Below are 24,084 nucleotides of genomic sequence, written 5' to 3'. Positions count from 1 at the left end.
ATCTTTGCCATAAAGACTTGACATCACTGTGCTGTGTGTATTTGCTGGGGCAGAGGGAGGAGAGTGAGCAGGCACATGTTCAGACTACCAAACCAGTGATGACGTCATGGGCAAGTTGGAGTACTAGGCACAGACTTACTTGGCACAAACCCTCGGGCACACCCAAGCACCACAGCACTGTGAGCATCAGCTGAAAACAGTTGTCAGGGTGCTCCCACCCCTTTAGTAATGGCAGATGCCTCTAACACACTTTCTTCTCCTCATGCATTGCTTTATGAGCCATAAAAATCCTATCACAAAATACTAAATATTATTCAAGCCTTAGCTCAGATAGTTAGCTCAACTACAACCTTCTCCACCCTCCTGCTTCCCTTCCGACAGAGTTAGCTTTTGCTGCCCTAGACTGAGAGCATGATGGGAATATCCACAGGACAGCATTTGTCTGGCTGCTTTATGGTTCGTGCTGCACACGTCACCCTCTATCTGAGCTCCTCCACCCTCACCAGCAACTTTCATTCTCCCAACAGATGATAGACAGTGTATGTGGCCTGGTTCCCTGGATAGTGGTGGTACCATGGAGAGAGGATGACGGTGGATGGTTCTTATCATCTTCTAGGGGTACCGAAACTGTTGAAGTGATACCTATTGCCTTTCAGCATTTGCCTCCCTGGATGCAGGGATCTTTGGTGGGGAGATACAGTCTTAGCATGCTCAGGGCAAGCAAAGGGGCAGGACAAGAAGCAATGATATCGACAATTTCACTTGATGATGGAAAGAAACGGGATAAACAGATGCCACCATTCTTCCGTCCTTTGGCTGGGAACATGGGGACATGTTTCACACTGTTTCCAGAGCTCCTCAGCAGGGCTTCTCTCTGTGTGTCCTGAACAGTGAGTCATGTGGAAACATTTCCTTCACAGACTTTCTCAGCTTTCCACGTTTTCTAGCTGCATTTCCTGGGGTCATACAAACACTGTGGTCACTGTAGTGGTTTGAGTAAGATTGGCCCGCATAGGCACCTGTGTTTGAATGCTTAGTTATCAGGGAATGGAACTGTCTGAAAGGATTAGGAGGTGTGTCTTCATTGGAAGAGGCATATCACTAGGGGTGGGCTTTGAGGATTCAAAGCCTAACCCAGACCCAATCTGTGTCTCTGTCTTTCTCTCTCTTTCTTACTCCTCTCTCTCCCCCACCTTGCCACTGCTCTCTCTGCCTGTGGGCCATGTTGTAGCTCTCAACCACTTCTCCAGCACCATGTCTGCCTGCCGCAAATGCAAGGGCACCCACATTTGTAAAAGAAACATTACTAAAGCATAAATCACATATTGAACTCCATGCATTAATAGTGGGAGACTTCAACACCCCACTATCACCAATGAACAGGTCTGCCAGACAGAAACTTAACAGAGAAATAAGGGAACTAACAGATGTTATAACTCAAATGGACTTAAAACAGATATCTACAGAATATTTCACCCAAACACAAAAGAATATACCTTCTTCTCAGCACCTTATGGAACCTTCTCTAAAACTGAGCATATACTTGCTCACAAAGAAAATCTCAACAGATACAAGAAAAATTTAAATAGCCTCCTGTATCTTATTAGACAATCATGGATTAAAGCTGGATTTCATCAACAACCAAAAGCCTACAAACTTGTGGAAACTGAAGAACTCTCTCCTGTATTCCCACAGGGTTAAGGAAGGAGTAGAAAAAGAAATCAAAGACTTCCCAGAATTCAATGAAAATGAATGCACAACATACCCAAACTTATGGGATACAATGAAAGCAGTGCTAAGAGGAAAGTTCATAACACTAAGTGCCTACGTGAAGAAATTAGAGAGATCTCACACCAGCAGCTTAACAGCACACCTGAAAGCTCTAGAACAAAAAGAAGTAAGCATGCTCAAGAGGAGTAGATGGTAGTAAAATCAAAGAGCTGAAATCAATAAAATGGGATAAAGAGAACAATACAAAGAATCAACACAACAAAAAGTTGGTTTTTTGAGAAAATCAACAAGATAGACAAACCTTTACCCAAACTAAAGGAGAGAGACTATCTAAATTAACAAAATCAGAACCCTGTCTCGAAAAACCAAAAAAAAAAAAAAAAAAAACAAAATCAGAAACAAAACGGGGGATAATTACTAAGTCATACTTCAGAAACCTATACTCCACAAAATTGAAAAATCTAAAATAAATGGACAAATTTCTTGATAGATATCATATGCCCAAAATTAAACCATGATCAGATAAACAGTTTAAACAGACCTATAACCCCTAAGGAAATAGAAGTAGTCACTAAAAGTTTCCCAACCAAAAACAGCCAAGGGCCAGATGGTTTCAGTGAAGAATTCTACCAGACTTTCAAAGAAGAACTAATACCAATACTCCTCAAATTTTTCTGCAAAAGAGAAACAGAAGTAATATTACCAAATTTATTGTATGAAGCCACAGTAACCATAATACCAAAACCACACAAAGACTCAACAAAGAAAGAGAATTACAGACCAATTTCTCTCATGAACATTGATGCAAAAATACTCAATAAAATACTCACAAACCAAATCAAGGAACACAACAAAAAGATCATCCATCATCATCAAGTAGGCTTCATCCCATAGGTGCGGGAATGGTTCAACATGTGAAATCTGTCAATTCAATCCAGCATATAAACAAACTTAAAGAAAAGAAGCTGCATGATCATCTAAGGTGATGAAAAAGCCTTTGACAAAATCCAATACCCCTTCAAAACAAAAGTCCCGAAGAGGTCAGGAATACAAGTGACATACCTTAACATAGTAAAAGCAACACACAGCAAACTGATAGCCAACATCAAATTAAATGGAGAGAAGTGTAAAGCAATTACACTAAAATTAGGGACAAGACAAGGCTCTCCACTCTCTCCATATCTATTCAATATAATACTTGATGATTTAGATAGATCAATAAGACAACTAAAAATGGTTAGGGGATACAAATTGAAAAAGAAAAAGGCAAAGTATGACTATTTGCAGATGATATGAGGGTATACATAAGTGACCCCAAAAATTCTATTAGGAAACTCTTACAGAAAAAAAATCAGGGAAACAACATCCTTCACAATAGCCACAAATATTATAAAATGCTTTGGTATAACTCTAACCAAGCAAGTAAAAGACTTGTATGACAAGAACCTCAAATAACTGAAGAAAGAAATTGGAGAAGATGGAAAGATCTCCCATGCTCATGGATTGGTAGGATTAACAGTAAAAATGGCCATTATACCAAAAGCAATCTACAGATGCAATACAATTTCTATCAGAATTCCAACAAAACTCAACTTTGTAAATAAAAACAAAAACCCCAGGATAGTTAAAGCAATCCTGCACAATAAAGAAACTTCTAACAATATCACCATCCCTGATTTCAAGTGCAATCACGATTTAAAAAAACAACAACAACAACATGGTATTAGCATAAAAACAGCCAGGTTGATCAATGGAATTGAATTGAAGACCCAGAAGTAAATCTCCACACCTATGGACACTTGATTTTTGACAAAGAAACCAACATTATACAATGAAAAATAAGGCATCTTCAACAAACGGTGCTGGCATAACTGAGTGTCAGCAAGTAGAACAATGAAAGAGATCTGTATCAATTACCTGCACAAAACTCAAGTTCAGGTGGATCAAAGACCTCTACAGATAAACTAGATACACTGAACCTGATAGAAGTGTAGAGGGGCCTGCTGCCACAGCTGACAATCTGAGTTCTATCCCCCAAAGCCCACAAAGTGGAAGGAAAACAGATTTCTGTAAGTTTTCCTCTGACTACCACATGTGTGCCATGATGGGCACATACATAATATTTTAATGCTTTTTTTAAAAATATGAATTACATATGAAAGATGTTAGTATCTGTTCATTTTAGGTGATGTTAGTTTAAACTCTGTGATTTTCATTTTCAAATAGAATGTTTTAATATAAATGATGTGAAACATACATACTAATCTGCACTTGTAGGTTAAATAAAATAAAAGAATTTTTTTTTTCGTTTTTTAAAAAATGTTTATTTTTCAAAGAAAAATGGCAATAGCCAATTAGAAACCTACTTATTCTTCCAACTCCAATTTTGTTTTCTTTAAATTTAGAAGTGACTTACTGATTTACTATTTTAAACAAACCCCCCCTTTCCCCTTTAAATGTTTACCATCTACTCGTGCTGAATCCTTCCAAGGAGATTGCTCCAGCGTTTATCTCCAGGTCCTCGCTTTGCTCCTTTTACCAAAAAATGCAAAACACAATTCCATCGTGCATCTTAAGGGCTCCAATCGTCAAAAATAGGAAAAAAAACTCTTTGGAATAGCCAATTAAGTTGAATGAAAAAAAAAATCCACACGAATGCGGTTTGGTTGGGGCAGGAAGGAATCCACTCCTATGTTCCTGGTAATCTGATCCCGCTCCATGAATCCTGGTAATTCATCCTCCCTATCCTATCCACATTATGATTTGAATCCAATGATCCAGCTCCAAGGATTGGGATCCAGTGAGCCCTCTCCAATTCAAACCTTTATAACCAGCAAAACCAAAAAAGAGGAGGCAAAATGTTAGATACTGTAATCAAAAAAGGTTTCTGGGGAATGATGAGTTATGTCTGTCATCAGTTTAACAGATGTACATCAATAACTATCAAATTCCCCAAAACAAGTTTCTGTATGGTGTTTAGATAAATTTTAGAAACTTAATCATTACAAGAGACTAACTGGAAGAAGCACTTTATATTTACACTTCAACTGATAATGCCAACACTTGTTACTGTACAGGTATCACGTTTTGTGGTTGCAAAGTTATGTAATTGAAGTTTACTGGTATTGCTACCCACCTAAGACTAAACTAAATCTATTGCTCCCGTCTGCAATTTAGCTTGTAAATTAAAGTGTTTTAAGCATGAGTCAATTATGAATAGTAAAAGGGTAGGCGAGACTTAAAGTACTCCCAACTAGATTATCTACACTAATACGTTGGAATTCTATATTCTGCTGTCATTTTGTCTTTAAAAAATGAAATAATAACGCTCTATCAGTCACACAGAGGACATGCAGATTTAGCAGTATTGATATTATACTCTGTTTGGAAATAGACACCCTGTACCCACATGTACACCAACAGCAGGCCACACATTAACAGTTGTACTAAGCACTGACAAATTAGCCATTCTTCCCACATTAGTCCCTATTAAAACAAAAAGGGGGGAAGGGAGCAAATAATTGTTACAAAATGGGCAATTTTGCCACAATTGCCAAGGTTTAAAAAGCAAAGCAATTGTAGCTAGAAATAACCGCATAAGATGCTGATAAAAATTTTAACCCTTGTCTTTTAGTATAAGGTCAATACTGCCAATTTCATCTGTGACAATAGCACTTGGAGTCATACCATTGCCTCCATTATTGATCTGATCCTCCTCAATCCTCCTTTTGACAATCCTAAAATGATTGAAATGTGCTCCACAATCCTTAATCCAAAGCATTCTTAATCCATCTCTTCAGATATGTCTACAGAAAGACACATGAAAAGCAGGATAAACATAAGAACTTCCCCACGTAAGATAACCACAAACACCCCCAACATCCCATTTCACACAAACCAGAGCAGAATAGACATTTACACAATATCACAGTCTGAAGAGCATGGAAATTAACTAAATTTAAACAATCCTGTCTATGACATCACTTAAAATACAATTTACTAAGACATGAGGGGAATGTAGATGTTAGGAGCAAGGGGATATTACATAAGAATGCAATTCAACACTTTAGCCCATTCTGAACAAAACAGTTTGAATTAAAAAAAACGAAAAGATTGTACTGAGTAAAGGAAAACTGTATACAACATGTTTCTACAAAAAGTGTCACCAATCATCTATGTACGAGAGCGAGATCTGCTATGACGGGGAGAATAGCGTGGTGATCCTCTGCTTCTCCTTGGGGAGTAACTGCAACTCCTGCTGTTGCTTCTGCTACGGCTTCTGCTACGACTACGGCTTTGAGATCGAGATCTTCCATAACTTGGACTTTGGGCCTAAAAGAAATTTTTATATTGACTAAAGGTCTGATCCATAAAGGAGACACAGCCATTGTAAACATTTGCACTTACAAAAAGCCAAGGGGATTTATAGAGCAAAATCTATTAAAAATATAGAGAAACACTGAGAAAACTGTCATAATAGTAGATTTCCACTTGCATTTCAGAAGAAATCAATAGATAAAAAGATAAATAAGGATAAAACAAATTTGAAGATCAACATCAAAAACCCAGTGTAATAAATAGATTCTTGAACTTTATAATAGAATACTGAATGCTTATACTTTTCAAATACACTTGGAATTAAGCACACACACACACACACACACATTAGAGCACAGATAAAACTGAATAAAACTAAAAATGCCTAAAACATAAAATGTGACAAGGTTGATATCTTGACCTTACATTAAAAAGTGATTACTTTAAAAAGTGATTACTTTAGGGAAAGGTGAGAAAAATGGTTCCCTATCTTAAGGTCACTTAAAGAAGAAAAGAGTCCATTATTAAACTCATAGCTTCGAAGGGTGAGTTCATGACCATCACAGTGGGGAGCATGGCAGCAGGCAGGCAGGCATGGCCCTGGAGTGGTAGCTGAAAGCTTATATCCTCATTCAAAAATAGGAGTCAAGAAAGCTAACTGAGCCTGCCATGGGCTTTTACAGTCATATCACTTCCAAGGCCACACCTCCCCCAGCAAGGCCACACCTCCTAACCCTTCCCAAGCAGTTCCAACCACTGGGACCCAAACATTCAAATATGGGAGCCTATGGAGATCATTTTCATTCTGGTCACCATATCCCCCTTACTAAATTCAGCATTAAAGGTCAGTACACCTCTGGGACTTACCTCAAGGGTGAGCCCTCCCTACTGTCCTGAGAGATGAGATGCCAGGGCCTTTGTATCCATCTCTGGACACAGCTTTTCCCTAGTCAGCTCTGTTCATGTTCTTTCTCAGGAAAGGCTGTGTCCAAGAAGCTCATAAGGATTCTCCATAGATCCCTTTGCTAGCTAAGTTTCACTTCCTGTTAGCTAAACTTCATAGCATGAAAAACGGCAAGCAGAAACACGTGCAAAAGGGAACAGCTGAGGAGAGATGAGGATGAGGTGATCTCCAGTGGTGTGTGGGAGTGTCGTCTGCAGAGCACACCACCCCAGCCACCCAGACAAAATGTCTCTGTGGCTGATTTAGCCTGTTTGGTCTGGGTTTGCTCGCTGTGAGGAGCAATGCATGTCAAGTTTCTACGGTCATGCATGAAATGGCAGAACAGGCTCGGCTGAGCCCTCCCATAAACCCAAGTCAGAAATAAATAGGAAGATTTATAAAGGGGAGGGCACAGTTCTCCGGCTACATTGATTTAAAAGTGGTGAAATAAATGATTAAACTGTTCACTCAGGTGTTCCATGAAGCAGATCTAATGTGCAGTTTTGTGACCTGAGATGACTCCAATGCCACCATAAATCAAAAAGCTTAACAAATATTAAGATAGTAAAAAAAATTACCTGTATTGGGGCAGGTTTGCCATTCCACCCACTATCACTTAGGGAGCCCAGGGCTCTATAAGCTACAGGCTGGCCTATCAGAAGGCTAAGGGTGTAGCAGTATTTCAAATGTACTTTAATAAATAAAGATTGCCTGAAGGCCTGAGAGTAAAGCAGTCCCACTGGTCAGCCTTACAGACCAGGTTATGGTAACACACACTTTTAATTCCAGTAGCCACCTTAGTTGCCATAGAAATTGGGTGGTACATACCTTTAATCCCAGCCCTAGACAGAAATATAAGACAGGGCAAGACAGCTCTCAGACTCAGTCTCCTTCTGAGATTCTAGGATGCAAGATCACCATTTCAGACTGAGGTCAAGGTAAGAGCCAGTGGCTGGCTGTTTTGCTTTTCAGATCTCAGGTTAAACCCCAATTTCTGACCCTGAGCTTTTATTAATCATGCTACATTTGGCACCCAAAGTCAAAAATTAAAAATAACAATTAAAGAAATAGTTTAAAATAAAGCCACATCAAGATGGAAAATACACTGAGAATCAGATACTATATGTTATTGTGTTGTTTTTTTGAATTGACTACTGAGAAAGGAGTAACAGCTTCTGAAAAACATTTGATTATTAATGCTGCTGGGTTAATTTAATATACATATTTTGAAAATGCCTTGACTTCCAAATTTAAATCAAAAGATATGTTGCTTTGGAGAAGAGATTTTGCTTTTGTTTCCAAAGAAAGTGAGAGGCCATGGATTCATTCTGGGTTAAGAAAAATAAGGTTTGATCAAGGAAGACCCCCCTGAAAAATCTCCAGGGGTAGCAGATGACCCAAATGATCCAGTGTTTCAGAGCACAATTGTTTCAGTTTCCTCTGAGTTCTACATCCACAACAGCATCAAGACTTCTGACTGAAATGATTCAGCCTCAGAAAATACTCCAGTAAGAACTTGACCATAACCATAAATTTACTTTGGGTCCCCATAAGATTATCAGTACCCCCAAGCGGCAGGAAGTGACCTAGAAAACTACGCCCACATTCCCAAAAAATGGATTATAGGTGTTTATTTTTGTTTAATGTGTTTGCTATAAGTTGCAATGGATAATGGTCAGGGAAAAAGCTAAACAAAGGAAATTAGATTTGATATTCTTTTTTGAAAAAAAAAAAAGGTCAGGCGGTGGTGGCACACACCTTTAATCCCAACACTTAGGAGGCAGAAGTTGGCAGATCTCCATGAGTTCAAGGTCAGCCTGGTCTACAGAGCATGGGTTCCATAGCTACTGAGAAACCCTGTCTCAAAAAAAAAAAAAAAAAAACCAAGAAAAATAGAAGGAAGGAAGGAAAGAAAGGAAGGAAGGAAGGAAGAGCAAAAAGGGGATATAAATATAACAAGATAGAAAGGTAGATTATTGAATCGACTTTTTAAAAGCAACTATTAGTTTTAAATGTTTTACATTGGTTTTACTTTTATATATTGTATGCAAATTTTGCATATTAATACAAATTTGAGATTAATTTTGTTAAAACATATTGCATATACATTTCTAATCTTGTTCAAGGTATTATACCTATACAGCTCACTTAATGATGTAAATCAAATTTCTAGTCTTTGAAAATTATTATTATCAACTGTTTAAGATAATAAAGAAATATTAGTAGTTAATCACTTAGAATAATCGAACTTGTGGTCACATAGGTATGTTTTCAAGATCAAACAAAGATATAATTCATATACATAAATCATCTTCAAACACTTAAGACATCAACAGAATATGGCACTTAAGGTGTTTTAATAACCAAGATTCTTCTTTTTTATGACAATGAAACATATCTGCTCCTGGCAGCACCAATCTACGTCAGAGAAGATGATGGTCATCAAAGAAACTCCACATGGAATTTACTTTCTTTGTGGCAAAAGTGAGCCACTGGGCAAGAAAATGCCCCTTCCTTGACTGCTGACATTATGCTGTCCTAATTAGACAAGAAGGACACAAAATATCCTGCTTCACAGAAAAGTCTGTTAAATATGCTAAGTCTGTAGATCGAAGATGGATGCCCCAATGTTGCAAAGGAACTTTGGGTGACTGTCCAGGCAGCCAGCTGTTTCTGTCATTACTCACATTTTTGGAACCGCTTGCTTGCACCTCCTGATTATTCAGTTAATATTACTTCCTTCTTGGGTCTCTGAGGGAGTTGAAGATTAGATAGCTATAGTTGTAGTTTACCAGACACAGAAAGCAAGTTATGATAGAAAGTAAATTAGGTACAAGACTTTGGACTCACCAAGATAGGATAGATATGAAATATTTTCTGAGTTTGTCATATGCAAATGGACTAGACATTGTTGGTGTATTATTACCTGTATATATTGTATATAGTCATTTTACTTATTGTATATGGTTTTCTTATATTAGTTATAGGCTTCCTTTTTATTTTTTAGACAAAAGAAGAAATGTAGTGGCATTTCAAACGTATTTTAATAAATAAAGACTTCCTGAAGATCTGAGAGTAAAACAGTCCTACTGGTCAGCCTTACAGACCAGATTATGGTAACACACACTTTTAATCCCAGTAGCCCTCCTAGTTGCCATAGAAATTGGATGGTGCATGCCTTAATCCCAGTGGTGCATGCCTTTAATCCCAGCCCTAGAGAGGAATATAAAATGGGGCAGGACAGCTCTCAGACAGTCTCCTTTTGAGATTCCACAGGGCAGGATCACTATTTCAAACTGAGGTCAAGGTAAAAGCCAGTGGCTGGCTGTTTTACTTTTCAGTCTTTAGGTTGAATCCCAATTTCTGACCCTGAGTTTTTATTAATCGTGCTTCACAAGCGGACTTGTTCAGAGGAGATAGAAGTGGCCAAGCCACCCTCCTCCAGGAAACTTTACCAAGGAAGTTTTTAGAAAGCGAGGTGTTCCTTTATGCTAGGTGTGCTATGCTCTTTCAATCCCAACACTCAGAAAAGCAACCCCTGTTTCTGGGAGCCCCAGACCATGTGTTGGTGGCTATCATCAGGGAAATGACCCTGCGTCACCTAATACAGCTGGGGCTATGCTGTTTGGGGGAAGAGTTGCCCAAAGTTTCAGCTTCCTGAGAGCAGTTTGGGAGACCTCAGGAGAAAGAGCCTTTCATCCAAAGCAGAAAACTTAGGAGGGCAAAAGCCAGAACTCACTCTCTTTCCTCATATACAACAAGACCCTGGGAGCCAGCAGTGGCCACTGATGTAGTAAATTGCTATTATTCATCTAGTCCTGAGGGTAAAAGTGCAGCTCACAAAACCTGTGCTTAGGTCTTTCCGGAGCTCCCGGAGACAGATGGGAAGGAGGAACACTGAGGCTCCTTCCCTAGCATGCTCAGACAAACCACCTCCAATGAGTGACTCCACTGTCTGAAAATGTATGTAAGATTCCATGGAAAGAGAAAAGCTGCTTATACTTGGTTTATAGATGCCAGAACCAAGATCCAGAGAAGATACCAGCAGGCTAAGTTTGTAACCCAGCTACAGGAATTTCAGTGAAAAAAACAGGGTTACATGATGTGATGGTTGCACCGTCAAGGGGATCTAGAATCACTTTGAAGACAGGTTTCTGGATAGATCTGTGAGATGTCTTCTTGCTTAGGTTAACTGCAATGGAAACATCATTCTAAATGTGGGCAGCACCATCCCACAGGCTGGGGTCCCAGACTGAATAAAAAAGAGACAGTGAGAGCACCAGTATCCGCCACTCTGTGTGTCCAGAGGAGGCAGCTGACCAGCTGCCTTGTGTTCCTATAGCCATGCTGTTCCCACCATGGTGAACAGTGAGATATAATCAGCCTTATGTTGCAAAATGGAGACAGGAGGATTCCTGGACACTGGCCACCTAGCCTGGCTTATTTCCCAAAGTCCTGGGCCAATGAAAGACCCTGCTTCAAACAAACAATGAAAGGTGCCTGAGAAATGACACTCAACATTGTCCTCTCAAATATGTCTGTGTGTGTCTGTGTCTGCATCTGTGTGATGTGGGTGAATGCACGCACACATGCACCTCCACACACGAGAAGGAGAAAAGAATGGGAAGAAAGGCAATGGAAATGTCAGATTCTGGACACTGGCAAGAGATAGGTGACTAAGTGCAAAAGACGAGCCCGAGTTGGCAAGTGGTGAGACAGGACCCATGGCTAGTCTTAAGTCACGGGCACCGTGTGCCCGCCACACCACTCCCTACAGTGCAGGGTTGTGAGTTCATCCAAGATGGCATGATCTAGGCTCCCCTGATCTATCCATCCATCAAATGCCCCTGTCTCCCCACTGTCCCTCAGAGTTCAGGGAAACACTTTGTCTCGTATCTGGGGTGTTGCCTTGCCTGCATTCAGGGGAGAGAATGGAGAAAGAGACGAGATGTATGGGTTTGTTTTGAACTTCCTACCAATATCTAACAAAATGACGATCTTTCTTTAAATTCTGACTTTTGAGGGTATTAGTGCCCATTATTACTTGTCCAGGAGTCCATAATAGGCTCATTTTATTAGCTCCAAATTTCCTATTTAGACAGCAGAACCTAAGAGCCTCTTCAGAACAAGTAAATAATATGCATTTTCCGAGGTAATTTGCAGACACAAATACATATGTGTGCCGCCAGATTACCAAAAGGACAAAATCACCAAGAAGACAGCAATGCTGTTTAGTAATTTCAAAACTAAACATCTTTGCACCCAAACAGAAACACCTGCCGTGTCCTAGAAAGGTCTCTGCAGCCTGCGTGATAAATTGCTCCTCATTTTTACCACCTTGCTGATGCCATTTCTGATGGCTTTGAAAAAACAAAACAAAACAAAAAATGGGCTGGGAGCACATAATCTTCAAAAACATGCAGTGTCTTCAAGAATAGATGTCCTGTCCCATCCCATAGTCAACTGCACAACATAACCTCATGTCTCCTCTCAGAAGCATGCACCTTCAGATAGGGGTTGGAGCACTGGCTGCTCTGGGCTTCCAGTCACTTCTACTAGCTGTCTCCAGGCTGCGGACTGGGATCCCAGGTGAGGAGAACCAAGCTGCTGGTCGACATCCACCCAACACCCACCAGTAGCCCTATGGGAGAAATGAGTTCTCTTACCCTGAGTGCAGGAACAGTTGAGCTAAAATGAGTCTGAGGCCTGTGGTCAGAGATCTTAGAAGGAAAAGTGGGGGCCATGGGGGGTGACATTCAGAGAATCATGGACACCTCCCAACCCCCTAAAGGAGGCAGATAGAAGGTGCGGGATGCTGAGAAGGGGCTGAGGTCCAGCTGCCTCTGCACCTCAGAGCAGACCTGGAGCAGGTGACGCCCCACTGTTCCCACAGGTAGATATAATTCCGTGTCTCCATCTGAGTGTGAAGAGACACATGCCCATATGTGTACATGGAGTGGAGGAAGCTATTGGTCATCTTGCTTATCACTCTCCAACTTATTCCACAGGGCCTCTCACTGAACCCGAGGTGAGGCTGCAGCCAGCAAGCTGTTTCCACCCGGCCACAGCACAGTACTGAAGTGACAGGCTTGTGTGATCTCACCTGGATTTTTACATTTGTGCTGGGGATTTGAACTCAGGGCCCCATGCTTGTGCAGCTCTTACCTATGGATCATCTCTCCAGTCACATGGGGTCATTTTCCTTGTTACAAAGGCCAGGCGTTGTAACCTGAAGTAACCTTCTAAAGTTGAGTTCACTGGGATAAGAGTCCCGTGATGCCAGCATGGGTTACTATGGTCACGTTTCAACATGGTTGTCATTCAAGGCCTGTAAATCTTGCTGCCCCTTCCAAGAAAGCAGGCGCAGAACATGGGGGTCAGAACTTGACAGGAATCCCCAAAACTGCTTCCTTTTTGCCTCCTCAGAGAGCCCTTGACTGTGTACTTTTCTAAGAAGGGACTCACATTTCCCATAGCAACCTCACTGTGTACTCATGGGATAGAAACATCCTCTACGGGTGGGTGCTAAAAATATGGTGTTGGTCACGTGAGATGACTCAGTGGGTAAAGGCTCAGTGTGCAACCGAGCCTGACGACCTGAGTTCAGACCCCAAGGACCCACGTGGTTGTAGAAGACAAATGACCCCGGCCGGTTGTTGTCTGACTGAGAGAGAGAGAGAGAGAGAGAGAGAGAGAGAGAGAGAGAGAGAGAGACTGCCATCTTTTTAAAATGTAAAAACCGATTGTTGACTTTTGATGGAGCCCACAGTCTTCATCCCAGGAAACATGCAGCCACAGGACCAAATATCCCCAAACCCCTTACAGATGAGGTACCCATGGTCGAACCTCAACCATCACGAAATCCTCCAAGCTCCTGGGCTCCATCAGAAGGCTGGGAGAGCCACAATAGCCATTCAGCACTGAAGCTTTCAGGTGCTTTTGTGTTAGCATGGTCCAGTTTTGTGTCAAACGGGGAAGAATAAAGGTTAATTTATTCTATTAGTCTCAATTGTCATAAGAATTTTACCCAACAATATGGTTCATTAAATGCTGAATCTAACAATTATGTTCACCATGATAGAAATTATTCAGACAGATATGATCTGAATAGTTGTGATTTATTAATTTAGACACAAAATTTAATTAGCAATTGATTTCCATTGTGTCTCTATCTGAACAATAGGTTTATGGAAAAGCATCCTGTAAAAAAAATGTCAACTTAGAATCAGGTAACAATAAAGGAAGTAACCTCTCTGCTTTCAGAACTGTGATTACAGCTTTCACTTGAAACAGAACAACAGAAACCACCCCAGGCAGTCTGAAGAGGTGGCTATTTCCCTCCGGCAGAGATGCTGCCCCTGACCCTAGAGGCAGTGACACCCCCAAGGACTGCACAGATGCACAGGTACAAACTCACAGAGCACTGGGACTGAGAGAGCCCTGTGTTAGTGCTTGTGGCTGCGAACAAGTACCTGACCAAAGGGTCTCAAGGAAGAGAGGCTTTATTCTGGCTCCCAGTCTGAGGCTGTGGTCCATCACGGCAGGGATGCCATGGCAACGAGAGCATGCAGTGGTTGTCCACACTGCATCCATGGTCAGGAAGCAGAGAGAATTGAATTCTGGTGCTCCACTCACTTTCGCCTTTGTATTCTGTCAGGGACCCCAGCCCACAGGATAGTGGTATTCACATTTAGGGTGGGTTTTCCCTCCTCAATTAACTCATCAAAACTCTCTTTCCAGACAAGCTTGGTCCATGGTGATTATAGAAAGCCCCTGCTCTTCTGGACCCATTGGGCTTTCCATACGAGGGGAAGATGTACCCTGGTAACCTTTACCCGGAACCACAGTTCCCTTTCAGCATTGAATATGAAAATATTGGCATTGACTATACAAAAAAGGAAGATAAACCAGAATGCTTGGTTTTAAAAAACAAAAAATAGAATTTTCCTCTAAGTTGTTCTTTGAGTATTTCCCTATCACCAACCCCATTCCAATTTGAACCATACCTCATAGACCAAGAGTAACTTTTTCTTCAGGAAAAAAGAAATATTTGTTATCTCCCGACGCTTACGGCTTTGGGGGTAGGAGGACAAGGTAGGAGCACAGAGAGGGTGGAGGGGAGGCTCAGAGTAGTTCTTTCCAGCACTCATTTCTCCATCTGATAAGCGCAGTCCTGAGTGACTTCTCTCCCGATTTCTCCGTCTCAGACGTCAGGCCATCATCACCTTCCTGCCTCTAACAGATCAACACACTAACAATAAGAGCAGACAATCTTATGTTTATATATTGGTATCTAAATATAATTTCCCAGTAGAAGAAAGGAGAGTACTTAGGTAAAAATGGCCACTTCTAGGTCTTAGACCTAGAAGCTAGAAGACGAGCCTGCCAAGGGCAAGACTGAAGTGGTCCAGTACCGGCCCTGTACACACCAGAGCACACAAGGCCAAGTCCAACCCCCAGCGTTTCTGGAAAATATGATCAGACCAGGCAACAGAAAAACAGGCACGGCCTCATTAAAAGAACATAGTGTTTTTAAACCTCTTCTTAACCCCACACATGGATACATGTAGCTCTCACTCCCTATGAAAGAAGCATCTCTCTGAGGCAGAGAGAGACCATATATAAAGCCATAACTAGTCAAAAGCAGAGAACAACTACCCAAGTGTGCATTCCCAGTCTATGCATCTACAGCACAACCAAGGCTTGGGGACATTAGAAAAGAGGGGACAGAAAGATTCTAAGGGTCAAGGCTCAGGGCCACTGAAGAAGAGGGGACAGAAAGAGTCTAAGGGCCAAGTCTCAGGGACACTGGAGAAGAGGGGACATAAAGAGTCTAAGAGACAAGGCTTGGGGACACTGGAGAAGAGGGGACAGAAAGATTCTAATGGCCAAGTCTCGGGGACACTGGAGAAGAGGGGACAGAAAGACTCTAAGGGCCAGAGAACCGGGATATCTCCATCGGAGAGGGTCTTCTACATACGACAGGGAGGCTGCATCCAATATGCTGCCCAATCAAGGCCTGGACAACAATCCCAGTTGCTGTGCCAACAGAGATGAGCAAAATCTTACAAGGCCCACCCCTAAATGAAGAGGTACAGGTGATAAATGACCACTGAAAATCAGTTTTCCCTGGGGATGGGCCCTCTAATTGGTATCCAAAACCAAGACATCAACCATAACAATAAAATATAAAATGTATAAGTAACACTAAACAACTTAGCAATATGTATTTATATATGATGTGTTATATATATACATGTTATATAGATATAGATATATATGTGTGTGTGTGTGTGTGTGATGATAATAATAAAAGGATAAAAGGGACAGAGGCCATGAACTTTAGAGAACAGGGCAGAGTACATGGGAGGAATGGGGGATGGTGATGTAGATACATTACTCATATATGAAATTCTCTAGATAAATATTTTTAAAATAACAAAGCCAAAGGAAATTTTAATTCTCAAAAAAGAAGGAAAGGAAAGGAAAGGAGAGGAGAGGAGGGGAGGGGAGGGGAGGGGAGGGGAGGGAAGGGAAGGGAAGGGAAGGGAAGGGAAAGGAAAGGAAAGGAAAGGAAAGGAAAGGAAAGGAAAGGAAAGGAAAGGAAAGGAAAGGAAAGGAAAGGAAAGGAAAGGAAAGGAAAGGAAAGAATGGGATGCAGGCACCAGCTTAGAGAGGACCCAGCTGCGAAGGCTGGAATAACTAATACAACACACCAGAGACATTACAAATTCATTCTTTCTCAACACACACACTAAATAAATAAACAAACAAACACACTACAACCTCATTGCAGGGTTGAAGGAAGTCAACTCATTACTCTGAGAACGGGCCATAAGTGGGAAAGATTTGTGTGAACAGCATCTTTGTGTGAACTGAGAGGAACTGAGAGCTGGTGACAAGGTGCCTCTTCTTACAGAACTGCTCCAGCTCACAGCTGGACAAAGAGTCCTAACTGAATATCACCATTCTGTAACAGACAGAGCCAATCAAGGCAGTCATCGATCATCAGGGTTAACTTACGTCACAAGAGGAGGACCATACAGCGTGTGGCTCTGCATAGATGTACAAGTTGTCAGCCATCAAACACCCGTTGGAAAACACTGAATCTAATCAAGTCTCTAGAGTAATTGCCCTTTCCTAGGGCATGCGTGAAGATGAACATACACCATGTGTTCAATGCCTTCGCATAGCCAAGAACATGGAAAACTTTACATATTCTCCACCATGTTTCTGTTTTAAACTATAAATTAAAAAGAACAACTAAAAAAGAAGGAAGGGAGGAAGAAAGGAAGGAAGGAAGGAATGAACAAAGATAGATGGATAAATGCAAAACACATAGACTAAAAACAAGCCTGGGGCCCTGTCGTTCAAGTGTGATTCACAGGGCTCTTTCCTTCCACTCAGCTAACTACTATAATATCATCAGGGAACTGAAACACTGACTAGATGTTTGATGGTACCAAGCAATTTTTAGTCTTAAGCCTGATAATGGTTATGAAGTGATTTTTAAATTTTATTTATTTGATATTTAGAGACAAGGTCTTACTGTGTTGCCCTGACTGGCCCAGAACTTGCACTGTAGGTCAGGGTAAACTCAAATCTCGTAGAGCGTAGTCTGTTCCTGCCTTATAGATGATAGAATTCAAGGTGTACATGACTTCACCTGGCTTGTAGTGATTTTTGTTTCAAGAGAGATGAAGACACATTCAAGTTTTTCCTGCGAGATGCTATGAGTCCAGATGGGGCTCCAGAGAGGCAAATAAAGCAACGGGGGCCAAGCTAGTCTGGCCCACAAGAAGGCCTGGCTCTGGGGTCTTCAGGTCACATGCAGGTGGGCCAGCAATGTTCCCTTTCCACATGCCCTGTACATCTGGCCTGCTCTCTCCAGTCCTGACTCTCCTGAAGTCCCGGGATTAGGGTCAAGCAACACCCTAGAGGAGAGATGTTTGTTGCTGGGTGTATTACATAAAACAACATTTGAATCTTTCTGTAATAAAAACTACAAAGTTCTTAAAATTGGTCATATTTTTCAAAGCAAACAGTGACTTTTGAGATAATTGGTAGTGACTTCAGGCTTGCTAGCAATCCTCCAAGTCTGTGAGCCCTTCCCTATCAGAGTAGATTTAGCTTTGATTGATTGGTGTCAGACAGACAGCACACATCTCTCTAGGCAGCCTTTGTCCTAGGAGCTGGAAAGAGAATGTGGCACAAGGAAATCCCTGCCCACAGGGCACCTGTCTCCACAAACTGAGCCTGGGTGGGTCAACATCACATCATGGATTAGAGAGAAACAGGTTTCCAGTTTCTCACAGCCCAAAACTGAAACCACGGAACACAGCTTCTCAGAGAGGTGGATAACTGAGGCAAAACACTGTTGCTTACTGTAAGGAATGAGGTGAGACCCACACACTCTGGCTATTCTAATGGAAAAGGGAAACAGCCTCTCAGCACTGAGTGGATGGGGTTAGGTAGGGGAAGAGCAGCAGAAAGGGAAAGATGGCGGGAGCACAGTGGGGAGATTGGCACAGGAACGGTGCCGGGTGGAAAGGCAGGTTGAACTTAGCTGATGGGAGCCATGCAGAGGGATAGGACGATGCAGAGCCATCATGACACGGTCATGGGCAAACTTCTCTCTCTTTGGAGGCCAACATTATTGAGATGTTGTCCCAGCCAGCATCTTCCTTGTGGTCCAGTTTGGCCCAGCACAATATCACTGACACAGGTACATTGAAAAATGTCAAGCACTGAGATTGACACAGAATAAAGGCATGAGAAACCCTTCCCTAGGGGATGTAAACAACTATACACCCTCCCCCAAAAGTCCCAAAGTTTAGTTCTACTAAGTTTACCCCAGGAAGCTAATGGGATCTGGGGGCTTGGTTACAGAGTATGGTGAGGACCATGGGTGACCCCAAGAGCAGCAGCCTCATTGGAAAGCCTCCACCCAGCATGGATTAGGGCTCCCACAGAGCTGCATAGAGGGAGACGGCTCAGTTATAGCCCCATCTCTACCCACAGCCTGTGTATTCTAGCTAGCGCCTCCAGGAACCTCTGCAGCTAGGGCAGGATTACATACAAAGGGCTGACAGAGCAGCTGGAATCCTAGGTGAGGGTCTAGTACTCTCCTCACCTCTCCTTCTCTGGAGGAATCTCAACAGTCCACAACCCTTCTGTTGTACTCTAGCAAGTGGACACAGCTGATCTGGTGACCAGGCTCTCCCACAAGGTCACCTGCTTGCCAGTTAAGACGCCCTCAGGTTGTGAAGCACCTAGGAGACATGACGAAGCCAGGTAGACAAAGATCACCCGCAGGGCCTGATCTCCTGAAAACCTTAGTCATGAGTATGGAAAGCACGTGACCTGCTGTGTTCCTTCCACAATGTGTTGCCCCAGTCTCCCTCTGGGCTTCATGGGAGGCACCTGGGAGCCAATCCATCTGGTTTGAGCCTGGCCATGGAGAAAGATGCACTAATCCACCCAACCTGAACTCTGGGTGAGAGCTCTTTTGTTCCCTGTGACTGGCGTTAAGCAGCAGAAGAATGAAGTGCTTCCATAAAACTGCTATTCCAGGCCATTTCCAAGACTTGCAGGGGAACAACAGACAAAAATGGAATAAATATCCCGGCCTTTGCTCTCTCTCCAAGGAGCACACAGCACGAGGCACAGTGAAGTACAAGTCTCTTTCCTGTATAACCATCCAAGCAAGGACAATACTTTGCAATTTTTAAACATATTTTAACATATTAACATATTATTACAGAATTAATCGTATGCATATGAGTGTTTTTCCTGCATGTATGCATGTATACCACATATACGCTGAGACCAGAAGAGGACTTGGATCCCTTGGGACAGGTATTACAGGCAGTTGTGAGCTGCCTGGTGGGCGCTGGGTCTGAACGGAGATCCTTTGCAGGAGCATTAAGACCTTGAACTCCTGATTCTCCTGCCTCAGTCTCCTGCATAGCTGAGATTACAGGCCAGGGCCAGCTTCACTTCTTTTATATCTTCTTTTGTTTCTCTTGCTCTCTCTTCCTGTCCTTCTGAAATGTTTCCCCTGCCCCCGTCTCTCTCCCCTACTCTACATATCTCTCTATTTGTCAATTGAGCCTTCACGTTCCACTGTTTTCTCCCTAGCCTTCCCTACCTTCACATTTTGGATACTCTAAGCTTTCTTTTGCTATTATCCATTTTCTTCTTCATTAAACGCCCCCCCCCCCCACAAGCCAAAAACATCTTTTAAGATGTTCTGGCTAATGTTTCTGCACTGGCGTTCCTGCCACTTCGGGAGCTGTTGGTTTTGTGATTGGTGTGAACCTTTTACTTCTTTGTGCGAGTCACTAATAGTTGTTGCTCCACTCCTTTACACAGTCAACCACATCACCTCCGATGTGTTACATAGCTGCTCTCCGGCTGAGCCTCACTTCCCAGCCCCCATTAAGGACACTCATTGCTCCACACAAAACCCATTCCCACTAGAACTTCAGTAAATGTTTTACACAAGGAATTAGTGAGATTAAAACCCCAAGATGAAAACCAGGTTCTAAGTATGTATTGGTGTGTGTGTGTGTGTGAATGGAGGGGGGTAACTCTTAAAGACATACCCCTGGCCATCAACCCACCCAGCAGTAGGAGAGAAAAAATATTTTTAAAATACTATGGACACCACGCTTATGATGGACTGCTGCAGAGGTTACTCCCACATGCTTTCAGATCACACACTGTTGATGGGATGAGAGTCTCTTGGGTACAGCACATCTGCCTGGTCCCCACCATTGTGAGACCTACAGAGACAAAAGGACCTATGGTTTCAATATAGCATTCACTGTGTCTGAATGTGCTAGTCCCCACCAAAGAAACAGCAAGAAATCTATACTACTACAAAATCCTAGCAGACTCAACACTTCTTCATTATCCTAGGTCACATTATTGGGAAAAAGCCAATCCCTAATAATGTCTCACAGAAAATGGAAAGAGATGTTCATCCCAACAGAGAAGTAACTCTCAACACAGAAATGTTGCAGAATGTTTGCTTACACTGTGAAGATGTGTTTTTGCCAAGGCACCTTCTGATTAGTTTAATACAGAGCTGAATGGTCAATAGCTAGGCAGGAAGAGGTCAGGCAGGACTTCCAGGCACAGAGAGGACTCTGGGAAAAAGAAAGGCAGAGACAGCAGGAGACATGGAGAAGAGACAGGATGTGCAAGAGAAGGTAACACCATGTGACAGAACGTAGATTAGTATAAATGGTGTGATTTAAGTTATAAGAGCTAGTTAGGAACAATAGGCTGAACTTTCATAATTAATAAACAGTTTCCAAATGGTTGTTTGGGAGCTGGCTGGTGGGACCGAGAAAGGCTTGCTACACAGAAATATGAGCAAGACTAGCAGTGTGACATCTCCAAAGTTCATCATTCATCAGCAATGGACTCTAAAGATATTGGGGTGGACAAACTTCAAAAGAACAATTCTGACAAAAACCAATAAATTCCATAAAAATACAGAAAAACAACTGAATTAATTAAGAGAGACTATATAAGAGATGGTTAAAAGTTCAATACAGAGATAAGAAAACAACAAACAGAAATCTTGGGAATAGAAAGTACAACAGGTCAAATAAAACTTCAGCTGAAAAAAAAAATCTCATGAATAGATCAAGCAGAAGATAGAATTCTAGGGCTTGGATGAAAAGCCGGTGGGTAAAGAGGGTAACAAAGAAAACGTGGGATGTGCAAACAAAGCATAGAGAACCTCTGGGACAGGATTGTATTGGTTGCTTTTCTTGTTGCTGTGGCAAAATGATTAACCAGAAACCACTTTTAGGAGAGAGGGTCACTTTGGGTCATGGTTTCATGGTGAGGAAGACAAAGTAATAACCTGTCTCAGTCTGTGTGTACTGATGGGAGAATAAGGGAGGTCACATGACAGTGGCAGACCAAAAAAAAAAAAAAAACAGAGTGAATATTACATAGAGGAGCCGGGGATAATATACCTGCAAAGTCCTGAGTCCAGCGACCTATAGCTACTCCCTACTTCCAACAATCCCTAAAGATTGCACCTGATAGCCCCACCAGCTGGGCAAGTAGGTCTACAGCACATGGGCCTGTGCTGTATTACCATACAAATTAACCATAACTGTTATTAAAGATGCATTTACATATTTTACCTAGAACGTGTTTCAATGTAGAACAAAAGCATGGAAAATATACTCAGTGAAGTAAGAGCAGAAAATTTCCCTAGGGAAGACAGGGAGATCTAGGCACAGGAAGTATTTAGGACCCCAAACAGACAGGATCAAGAATGAGCCCCCGTGTGACAAACCACTGTTAACATTGCCAAAGTTTGGAACAAAGAACACCGAGAGTGTGAAAGAGAAGCACCGGTTACCTATAAAGCCGAAACAGTCAGATTCAAACATGTCTGTTTAACTAAGAAAAATGTCTGTTAACTAAGCTGTTGTATCAGCATTCTCTTTGAGAACCAAGCGAGAAACAGAAACCTTCTGCTGTGATTTGAAAGAAAATGCCACCCCCACCCCCCACCCCTGCCATCAAAGGGAGTGGCACTATTAAGAGGTGTGGCTTTGTTGGAGTAGGGGTATCCTTGCTGAAGGAAGCCTGTCACTGTAGAGACAGGCTTTGAATATTTTGCTTAAGCTTCCCTCACTGTCATAGTCCATTTCCTGTTGCCTGCAAGATGTAGGACTCCCTGCTACTTCTGCAGCACCACATCTGCCTGCTTACCACCATGCTCCCCATCATGGTGATAATGGACTGAACCTCTGAAACTGTAAGTGAGCCACCCCAATTAAATGTTTTCTTTATTCTTTTCTGTTTTCTTTTTTTTGGTTTTTCGAGACAGGGTTTCTCTGCAGCTTTTTTAGAGCCTGTCCTGGAACTAGCTCTTGTAGACCAGGCTGGCCTCGAACTCACAGAGATCCGCCTGCCTCTGCCTCCCGAGTGCTGGGATTAAAGGCGTGCGCCACCACCGCCCGGCTTAAATGTTTTCTTTATAAGAGTTGTTGTGGTCATGGTGTCTCTTCGCAGCAACAGACACCCTAACTAAGACATCTTCCAAGATGTACGTAATCCGAAGGAACATATAACTAGAATTGCAGAAGATGCTTAAAGAAATCTTACACAGAGAAGAAAAATATAGCCATAAGGGTATAGGAAAGAATAAATTCCATTAGGCAGTAAATAAACAAACCAGAATTAGAAAAGAATCAAAAACCATAAAAAGAATAAAATGATGGAATTTGTACATGACCTCAGACTACAACCCTACATGTAAATGGCCCTATTTATCCAATTAAAACACATAGTTTACTGATTAAATTAGAATCAAGATCCAGCTATTTGCTGCCTACAAGAAACTCACCTCACCGGCAAAACACACCAAGAAACTGGAAAAAAGTAAAAATTATATTGTAAGCAAATAGAATATGGAAGTAAACTGGAGTGTACTTATATCCAATAAAGTTACCCTCACACAAACAATCAGTCAAAAGAGACAAAGAGTGCTACTATATAAAAGAATAAACACTAAGAAAACATAGTGGCTGTGAATATACATGCATTACATATTAGCACACTCAATCTCATGAAATACACTCTACTAGAAAGGGACAGATGGGTCATAATACAGTAACAATGAATGTCTCTCTCATCCATACCAAAAGAATTAAAAATAAATTTCATAGTTAAACTACACTATAGTTCAAATGAACTTTACGAACACCATCTATCATTAATAAACTATTCTATTCAACAACTGTAGAATACACATATTTGGGGGAGCTCATGGATTTTTCCCCAAAATAGACTATATATCAGTTCATTAAGAAAATGCATAGATATATTTTCTTTTATCACATCATATGAAAACTGGAATGAAATGAGAATTTAATGGCAAAATAAGCTAGAAAAAAACATAGAAATTGAACAATACACATTTTATGGATTTTTGAAAGATTTATTTATCTTATTGTATGAGTGTTTTGTGTACATGTATGTCCTAGGACACCACAGAGGGCATGAGACCCCATGGAACCACAGTTACAGATGGCTGTGAGCCACCATGTGAGGCT

The sequence above is a fragment of the Arvicola amphibius genome, chromosome 12 (assembly GCF_903992535.2).
Source record: "Arvicola amphibius chromosome 12, mArvAmp1.2, whole genome shotgun sequence".
NCBI lineage: Eukaryota > Metazoa > Chordata > Mammalia > Rodentia > Cricetidae > Arvicola > Arvicola amphibius.
The sequence above is the reverse complement of the archived record's forward strand: the minus strand, read 5'-3'. Positions refer to the sequence as shown.